The sequence below is a fragment of the Adiantum capillus-veneris genome, unplaced genomic scaffold, assembly GCF_014529385.1.
Source record: "Adiantum capillus-veneris isolate H3 unplaced genomic scaffold, ASM1452938v2 Hic_scaffold_276, whole genome shotgun sequence".
Lineage (NCBI taxonomy): Eukaryota > Viridiplantae > Streptophyta > Polypodiopsida > Polypodiales > Pteridaceae > Adiantum > Adiantum capillus-veneris.
The window spans coordinates 111,563-122,090 of NW_028221404.1; the positions used below are offsets into that span (position 1 = coordinate 111,563).

Sequence of the window (10,528 nt, forward strand, 5' to 3'; positions counted from 1 at the left end):
TGATGAGCTGTATGTTTGAAATGTCCTTTCATGGAGCGTGTTGATTATAGAATATGTCTAGCTTGACAGGTGCTGCTCAAGAAAGATGTCATGCTTGGCAATGCTTTGCCTTATATGTATGCCAAATGTCATGCCCTTACAAAGCTTAAGGCTGCCCACTACGGGAATCCGCCCACTATGAAGCCATGGCCACCCAAATTAAAAAGGCCGCCCAAATTAATTAAGGAAGGGCTTTAGTGTGGAAAGGGGAAAATAAAAGAAGAGACATGGCGTCGACCAGGCAGTAGGCAGGAGAGGGAGCAGGGAAGAGGAGTTTGCCATAGAGAAGGAAATGGAAGAGCTTGCCATGGCGCAGTGATTTGGTCCTAAGATCGCCACATTTGGCGCCGGTCAAAAGTTTCCATGCCACATCATCAATGGCCGTTCCCACAAGGATGGCACCGTTGGTGCTAAATAGGGCATTGCTATTTAAAGAGAGATGGGGCATGAAGAAAAAAACAAGGGGAATAAGAGGGGAGCAAGAGGAAGCAAGGTATGACGGGAAGAGGAAGAAAGGTATGACGAGAGGAGGAAGCAAGGATTTGAGGGCTCGTCCACACTCTCTCTCTCGCCCTCGATTAGAGAAGGAAGCATAGTGCTTCTTCTCTCGCTCTCGGATTGATGCAAAGGGATGAAAGGGCATTAACAAAAGGGGGGCGGGGATGAGCTTGGACAAGGGAAGCATGAGGTAAGGAGCTAGGGGGCATGAGCATGCACGTGAGGACGGTGAATACTCTCTCTCTTTCGATCTCTTTTCCTCAACTAAGCAAGGGAGAAGTGGAGGAGTAAGAAACTGACTTAGGGAAGCAGAAGAAGGACCGGATCTCTCTCTTTCTGTCACTCTCAAAGACAAGGAAAGAGACAAAGGGAGGAAGGGTATTTGAGCAGGAGGAGGATAATAAAAAGGGGCAAGACGAGGAGGTAAAGCGAGAAAATCTAAGGGGAGACATTCTCTCTCTCTCTCTGTCTCTCTCTCTCTCTCTCAACCCGAGCTCCGATTCTGAAGCTCTCAATATCTCTCTCGTAAGTATAGAGGGGAGGAATCAGAGAGGGTAAGCAAGAGGAAAGAAATTAAGAGAAGTAGAGGGAGCTTTGAAAGCTTCGGATGATAATTGAAGAACATGAGAAAGTCAAAGCTTATGAGCTGCAACTAAATTAGTGTAAGGCAAATAGAACAAGAAGCTGCAAGACATTTGACAATAATTGAATCATGAAGATTGAGGTAGTGAGTAGAATTTAAGTTTGCAGAATCCAAAGGGCAGTTGAAGCAGGTAAAGAAGCATGCAAAAATTTCCTTCACCGTCATCAGCTAGAGATTGATTAATTATCTTGTTAAGTCCCGATTTTGTTAACGACCTGGTGAATCCTGTAAGACGTGAGCTTAAACTCCTAGTTTTCAATTGATCCAAGCGACCTTCTATTAACAATCTGCCTTGGTTATCATCTAAGTTGTAACTAAAGATTTACTCAATTAATTGATGATTACGGTGACTGCCAGAGCTTTTTAGTGTCTGTTGTTCTCTCTCTTTCGCACCTTCCACATCTAGAGGCCCGGCTCACATTTTGAACACATATCCCTGACAACATACGTACAACAGAACTCTTTCTTCTCTAAAGATAAGCCTTCTTTCACATTAAGGTTATTGACATTTATACCTAGGGCATTCTAAATGGCCAGTGGCTGGTTCACACAGACCTTTACAATTTTCATGACAAAATACAACTCACGGAATTGACCTGTAGTTTTTTCTCCAAGTCATTGTTGATTGATTTGGGTAGCCATTTCCTTATTGTTGATGTAGAAGGAATATATACAAGAAGTTGATGATGAGGGTGTCTAGATTAGGGTCTTAAAACCTCCATGACCAAAGGGAAAAAACTCGGTGGGAAAAAAGTGCCTTTGGTATACACTCTTATTGGAGTTGAGAATCTGGACTTGAAGTTCCTGTCATGCAAGGTGAGTGCTTGGGAGAAACAAAGGAAGAGTGCCTAATGCAAGTGCCAATTATCAGACACTCTATATGCTTACGAAAAAATTTCAAACAAAAGCATGCATTGTAACAAATGGAGTTGATGGGTGCTTCAAGGAATGAATGTAGTACATGTGACATCAAAGGATGTCGCAATAGCTTCCATGTTTCCAAAAGGGATTTTTGATGTAGAATCTTCTCCACTCATACCTCACTGTGCAAAGTGCGTGAGTGCCTTTTGGACTTCCTCCTTCACTTCACCACTATTCTACAACGACTTTGACTCTTATGCTCACCTATACTAGCATAAGAAACACAACGTAATTATGCTCAACTCTTCTAGCTTGACCGATACCTAGAATAACTACGATGTTTAGACCACAAAGAATATTACATGAAGGTTTGGGACTAACGCCTCAGTTATTTAGTGACTTAGGTGCCCGACTCTGAGTTTTATGCCATGTATTTTTAATGGAAACTTGGACTTACCTGCTCAAGGCCAGAAATCCAATTCCATAAGTCCTGGAAATTTAGACCTCTTCCATTGTGTTGTTCTTTGGATGCCACCATTTTGTCGAGTAGGTTGGCAAATTTTGGCTCCTCTTGACTTGCTTATCGTATGTCGTCACTACTTTGCGAAACAAGTTCTTCAGCTACTGTAGAGACTGATGGAGCCTTTGCTTTTTCTCCCATGAGAAGCGGTTGAATATGTGTGTGTGGGTTCTTTGTGATTGAGTTTCCACTAGTGATTTTGGAACCCATCTTGTTTGTTGTCCTTATGTGATTGTCTTTGGAATTTTATCTTCTTTTATAATTTGATGGACACTAGACTTTGGTAGCCAGATCTGATGATTTCCTTTGTGGAAGCCTTGCTTTTGTAATTGATGACAAGGTATCCATCTGGAGGTTGGAGCACCCTTAATGGTGACTGGTTATTGGCTCTGCCTATTGATTGTGTGCCTTTGGGTGGAGCCTTGTGATTCTTGATTGATCATCATTTTTTCCAGAATGAGCTACAATTTTTGGTAACCAGGGAAAACTGAAAATAGACCCTTCTATAGGGAAGGGTGCATTTTTCTGCAACCCATCTTTTGAAAGAATAGGTTGCCCTTCAAATCCTAACATTGAAGTCATGAAGCAAACCAAATCTTCCAAAGTCATGGTGCGATCGGGAGCTACCAAGGACAATTTTTTAGATCTAGTAGGCCAAGCCCCTCCTTCAACATGCTATGGGGCTCTAAAAAAAGAAAACTCAGAATGACTGGGCAAAAAGGGCATGTAGATAGTGAATCAGGTTGAAAGTTAAAGGTGCCAACTTAACTAGCGAAATGCTTTCAAAACCAACATGCGTGTGCACACACGCACATATGTATGTATGTATCTCTAAGTGCACGCACACACACACACACACATGTATAAATATATCTCTAACTAAAATATCCATGGAGCTTCCCTCGTCACTCAAAATTATCCTTGTCACTTATATTGTTCCCATGGTTGCGAGCTCGCATCCGCCAATGTTGTGTAGTATGAACTCATGTGATTGAGCAATTGACTTTTTGAGCTTCTCGGGGTTGCTTCGCAAATGTCAGAAGCCTCTACAATCAAGCACAGAAGGCATAGATAGAGAAAATGCATATACAAGAGGGTGATGCCTGATCTTCCACCTCAAATGTATCCAAGCTAAAGGCTAAATGAAGTTGTAATCCACTAAGGCCAGCATTCCTATGTTGCCAGGTCTAAGATTGATGATAGGGCAATATGGATTGTTGCACCTTCCATAGCTCCCTGTACAACACCTCATGTTTCGCTCTGCATGTCTAGGGCATGCACAGGCGTACTTGCATCCACTGAAAGAAAAGAAGAAAGAACACCCAATACCTCAACATATCTTGCTTGCACAAAAAGATTACTGAAGGACTCTAGAGTGAAGAAAAAAGTCAGTATTCCATCACCGCATTAATGAAGCTGCTCCATCATCATGTCATATATCCCTTCATGAAAACAAGTAAAGTTTAGATAAACAAACTATGTGATAACCTCACAACAAGGTATCAAGATATTTAGCTCACAGCTTCCACAGGACCACACATCTTACCATAATCTTGAAACAAAACTAGTCCTCCTAGCTTGAGGACTGAAAAAACACTTGGTCATCAAAAAGTACACCTAAATCGCGAAAAATACACCTCACCTTAAATTTGGCCAAAAGTTATCAATTAACAAAAAAAAACATCAATTTTTGGAGCAACTTAAAAAAATAACAATGAACATTGTCAAAAAGACTTCAATTTTTATAAACTAAAGTCAATATAGAAAGTTTTGTAAGAAGAAAAAGTGCAATTATTCCTTAAAAAATTACACAACATTCCACTGAAAAAGTAATTGCATCCTTGAAAGCTTACAATTGAAAACTCAAGGCTTTCAATTACAATCCTTAAAATTTTTCCATCAAAATTTTAATGGTTTGTTGATAAAGATGACCAAACTTCTTTAAAATGAGACCATAAACATGAATTTTCATATCCTCCAAGTTTAATTTATTGATACGTAGTTCGCTATTTTTTTGTTTTCTTGTTCTTAGTCACCTTGATCACCTCAAGTAGTACTTGCTTGTATTTGCATTTTCTTAAACTGCTTTGTACCAAAATGAACATCAATTGAACACAAATTTTCAATACACTTGTATTGTAGAATACGCGAGTATGAAGATTTTTGTTCATTTGTTGTGTATAAGTATTCTAGGATTCAAGTTTTTTTAATTTTAGAAGACAAGAGTACTTCAATCTTGTATTCTGGAATACAAGTTTTAGCACTTCTCTATTTTAGAACACAAGATTGTAACAATTTTGTATTTTAGAATAAAAAATTACAACACAAGTGTATACTAGAATACAAGTTTGTAACCCATGTGTATTCTGGAATACAAGTTTGTAGCACAAGTGTATTCTGGTATACAAGTTTGAAGTACAAGTGTATTCTGGAATAGAAGTTTGTAGCATGAATACAAAAGTTTGTAGCATAGGTGTATTCTAGAATACAATTTTGCTGCAATCTTGTATTCCAAAACACAACAAGAATGTTTTTCTCTCTCCAGAGGTCGTATCTAGGTATGTCTTTTCCATCTCCATCTCCATCTCCATCTTCATGTTCTCCATCTCCTTGTCCTTTGTGTCAGTTTGCTTTATCTTCACGTGTGTACTTTGCATGGTTATGTGCAAATCATTTTTGCATTGTCGCGCGTGCGCAAAGTTTAAAGGAAATTTTCGGGTCCAGAACTTGGATAAGCATATTCAACATTCCGAGAAATTCTCTGTCAGGTGTCCTTTCGTTTTACCCCCTTTTGGAGCTGTTTATGCCCTCAGAATTTTGTTTTGAACATCACAACAAAAGATAGGTTTCAACCATACAAAAAAACTTCCTGTGTATCTTACAGAAAACATGTATTGGTGTGGAGGTTAGAATTACACATGCATGATGGATTGTAGATACAAAAAGAGAGCTATATTTTGTCAATGTTGTGTAGAGAAAGTTTTCATTAGTTGTTTGATACATTGGTTGTGTAGATCTTTGTACACATGGTGCGGATTTATTGTTATATGCATAAGGACACAACAAGAAAGCAAGTGTGATTCTTCTATTCTTGATGTACTTTTCAATGAGTGTAGGTTGGATGTTATAAATTACTCTCTTTGGTCTTCCTTGGTCAAACAAGTACTTGTTGTAAGAAATTTGTAAGATTATGTGGTTGGCTTGGAGATTGAACCGTTGAGTGTTGCTTTAACCACTCCGCAAAGAGATAGTGTAAGTACTATTGTAGCACCTATTGTTGTTGAGACACTAGAGCAAGGGAGATGTAACTAGCATAATACACTTGCTTTTGGTATCATTTTGTTAACATATAGAGATCTATTGTGCCATAACTAAAGACATACTTTGATTTTTTTGCTTTAAATATACATAAATTCTTAATTTTCTACTTAAGAAATCCTTGAAATATGAGGAATTTTTTAATCTTCTTTGTTTGATTTTTTTGCAAATTTTATATCCTTCTTGTTAATTTAAGTATATATTTTGGATTTGGCATGCTTGATAGCAAGAATTTATGGTTCTTTTCTCGATGTTTGCAGGCTTGCAGCTTCTTCTTTGTAAAGCCTCCTCCTTCTGGTGATGCTCATGTTTTTAAGAAGCAAAGAATAGATCAACAATCTAATCTCGCTAATTAATCTTCATCTTCTCTAATTGGTTTAGGTCGTACAAGTTTACTCACTCCCTCACATAGTAAACTTGCTCACATCAGTCCTCACTTTCAAGCACTTAGGATGCGTGTGTCAATCGCTGGAGCAGATTCTAGAAGACAACTGCTTCCACCTTTTTTGCTTTTTAAAGTGGTGCTCCTCGATGACATATGTTAGCTGATCATCAATTTCTAGAACAAGCTCAAGGTATTAACGGGACTTTATCAATGATGCCTTTAAAGAGAGTCATTGTTCCCCCTAGAGGTATGCTTGCTACCTCTCATTAAAAAAAAAAGCATCAACTCATGATGTTCAAACCCTTTGGGAGCATGCATGACACAAGAAGCTTGAAGGTCATGCTTGGTCAATTCGAGTATGTGTTTGGATGTTGAACAATCGTCATGCCATCCATGCTTGGTCTCAACAATGAGGAAAGCGTTTTCAAAGTGGTAAGTTATCTTGTTGATGTCAGAGAAAGTACCTCGAACAATATCTTATATTTTCTTCTAGAAGGGAAAGAAAAACAAATTGTGAATGACAAAGAGAGGAAATATGCTTTCAAACTTACTTCATAATTTTAGTTTTTAGTTTTGTTTATGAAGCTTTGTTGCACAAATAGAGATAATCTTGTTACTTAACTTTTTGAAAAATTAGATGCAAAATTTGGGGTTTGTAAATTATAAGCATGTGTTTTATTTTCATTTTTCATCACAATAGTGAAATCACAAAGTTTATGTTTTATTAATTGGTCAAAAATTGATGTGATTATGGGAATGATTTTTTTTTTAGATAAACATGTGATTGTAAATTCGTCAATTCTCCATTGCTTTTAAGATCATTCATTGTTAAATGAAGCATGACGTAGAAATTTTAAGATTTTTTAGCCATAATTTTTTTTGAAAAAAACTTGCAAGCTTAATTGCTCATTTTTGGAGTTTTTTGGGCTTTTGGGTTTTTTTGTGGCAATCAAAACTACACCTCATGCCCTGTTGTAATTTTTGATGACCGAGTGTTAAAAGCATTCCTCGATAGCATGCTACATTTGGTGAGGAGGAATAGAGGATAGAGTGAATATCTAAACACATGAAAAAGACAAATAATCACACAAGTTTATAGCTATTAAAATTCCCTATACAAAAAACGAAACGGTGGGACTATCTACTGACCATGGTTATAATGTCAATGCAGTTGATGCAATGAAGTCGTTTGCCTACAGTGGAACGAAGGAGGTTTAAACTACAGCAGGAACCTTTCTAAAACTTATCATATAGATAAAAGATTACCATTTTTTGAAGATATGATCATATCTTCATGTATAATCCCATCTAAATCCATGCATGACGAGCAACACAACCACAATGGCAATCACTGAATAGATATGTCACAAAGGAAAGGAACATACCGACAATCACAAGAAGATTAGAAATTTTCTCATGTAGGAAAAGAGAGCCTTTTTCAATGTTTTTCGTACAATGCATAACATCATGAGCTTCTGCTCGAGAGGCACCGCATACCTAGCTAGATACAATTAGGGACAGGGACCACCAGGCCGGCAGTCCCCTACCCAAAATCCTACCTAGCTAGGTATGTCGTGCCTCCCTCACAGAAGCTCATGATGTTGAGGTAAGTCATAATGTGGGAATTATTGTGAGAATCTGTCCAAAAATTCTTGTGAATTTTCATCTGATGATATGGTAGTTTGAACCAGATTGTGTTCTCTCCTCAATACAGATTCACTGTAATCACAAGCATAGACTACTCTCGCCTTGTTGGCCCTGAACAAATTGATCACCTTGCATATGATGCAAAGAGAAAAAGAACCTAAGAGAATTTAATTCAACTATTGACTACATCATAAACCAAGTTCAAACTCCCCTTATCGTAAAATTTCGAGCACTGAGCTTCCAGTCCCGCACCGAACCTCAAAAATGTTCAAGACTCTATCAGAAGCTCGCAACCCCTGAAACATTTCTAAATGAAGACTAATAGACTATTCAACGTTTTTTGTAAATAAAACTTTTGTGAATAATTAGAATTTCCTATTCTTACATACTTGTTTCTAGAAAAAGCAAGTGACATTGTGTTTCCTTCCCATTCCCAATGTGAGAGCAAGAACACAAAGGCCTCAAGTCTCAAGAGAAAAATCTTGCTCTTGCGCTCTCTCTCTCTCTCTCTCTCTCTCTCTCATTGGTAGAAAAAACTTTGTAGCATACACACATGTGCATGCACATATTAAATGTTGAGGAATTTTGGAATTATACAAGTTCTTTCATTGCACATACATTATATGTTACCGCTTGCTCTTGACCTATATGGCACAAAGTTTAGCAAAATTTTTACAATGTGACTCTTTCTCTTTGATTTGCTTAACCTATAGGTAACTAATATTGAAAATCTACTCTCTAGGTATCTTGTACTCTACCATTCCTTGAAACCTATTTGTTTCCTCTTGATATCTTCAAAAGATCTACAATAGTCAAAAGCTCCTCTATTATAAAATGCTATTTTTTTCTAACATATATTTTTCTCATATATATAGCTACACTTAACAATCTGTCAGTATTTATTTTGTACTTTATGAATCTTTTCATAAATTTAGCATAGGCAACATCGTTTGGAAATTATCGCAAGGAGAAGGTCTTGAGTTATTCAAGACTAGTACCATCCAAATGTGTATTTGTTGGACTTGTCAATGAGAATTAAGTTTAAAACATCTTGCCATTAATTCACTAGCCCTTTTGTTAATCTTACTCTTTTCTTGTCTTGCTCAATGTACTTGCCATTAATATGTCCTTTTGTTAATTTTGACGCTCTTTTGTTTCCAAAAGAACCCCTTCAAAAAAAAGATCATTTCTAGGGAGAAAAATAAGGTAACACTTTCTTTTTTGAGCTATAATCGGCAAAAATGCATTTCACAACCTTATTATCCATTTTTTATGTTGCTTCAACCCTCAATTATAAGCAAAGCAACCGAAGAATCTTTTTAGAATATGCTTGTCGGATTTCAAAAACGTTTTGAATTTTTTTGCAAAAAAATTACTGGTCCCCACTTTTTTTTAAGGATACCACCAAATAGTGCAAAAAGTGGTACCACCAATATAAACTTTTACCCAATAGGAATTGCTACACTCACAACCATGATTAGTGGATTAGTGCCAAGATGATTAGATATATGTCAGTGTCTAGATGCCAATACAAATGGCAATATCAAAGGAAAACCCAAAGGGCAAAAGAAGTCAAAGAAAGAGGCTAGGGACCACACATGACACCAAGGTAGACCCACAAAAAAGACAAAAAGGGAGAGAAAGAGAATAAGGAAATTCCCAAGGTAGAGGAGGTTCCTCTGACTCTAAAGGAAAAGAATAAGGCAAAGGACCATGTTTCCCTTAGAAAGAGCCCTACAAAAACAACAAACACATGCCAACAAGGAGCCAAACAAAGAGACAAAAATTAAATAGAAGAGGAAGCAGAAACACACAATAAAAGAGCCAAATCCCAACAAGAAGAAGGAAGAAGAGCCTTAGGAGGAGAAAAACGAGAAAGAAGAGCAAAAAGAGAAAGAGCCAAGCACTCCAAGAAAGATCCCAAGAAGAACACCAGAGACCACCACAAGGAAGAGTCTATGACTTTTTTAAAAACCCTAAACATGTTACATATTGTAGAGAACCAGCATTTTTAAAACAAAAATTACGTATTTTCGTCTTGAAAACATTTTGTAGCAAATGAACATTTTTGTAAAGAGCACACATTAAATCCCTTGTAAATTGTACAACTCAAAATAAAAGAAAATACAAGTAAATTGAGCTTCCACTATTACATTTTTATTGTCTCCAACTCTTGTGTAGCTCCCAATATAGTCTTTTAGTTTCTACTATAATTGTGGAAACCCTTGAATCTATCTCTAAATTTTTTTACTTGTCTAATTGTTTTGAATGTTTCATGTTAAGACCCAAAGCATGATCCATGTCATCTTCCAATCCTACACTTGAAGGGCCTAAATTCTCTACCAACCATGATGGGAGTTATTTGAGGTAAGTGGAGATAATCAAACCAAACTAGCTTAGACTTAGTCTCAACCTTCTCGTCTAATTCCTCTTCTACATTCTCCTCCTCTATGGGCTTTTGTTCATGAATTTCCTTCACTTTTTAATTCTCCTTCTTGCTCACAAAAAGTAAGGAAGAGGAACCAAAATCCTAACCCATATCTTTTGGGCTATTGCTCACGTACTCTAAGTGTGAATGAAGTACATGACAACCCTAAACCGGGTTGAGGTATTTATT

General features: G+C 37.2%; 1 pseudogene; it reads right to left on the reverse strand.

Annotated features, from left to right (window-relative positions):
* Nucleotides 1–3,809: 3,809 nt before the first annotated feature.
* Nucleotides 3,810–8,216, reverse strand: LOC147417328 (uncharacterized; annotated as a pseudogene).
* Between the last annotated feature and the right edge of the window lie 2,312 nt (nt 8,217–10,528).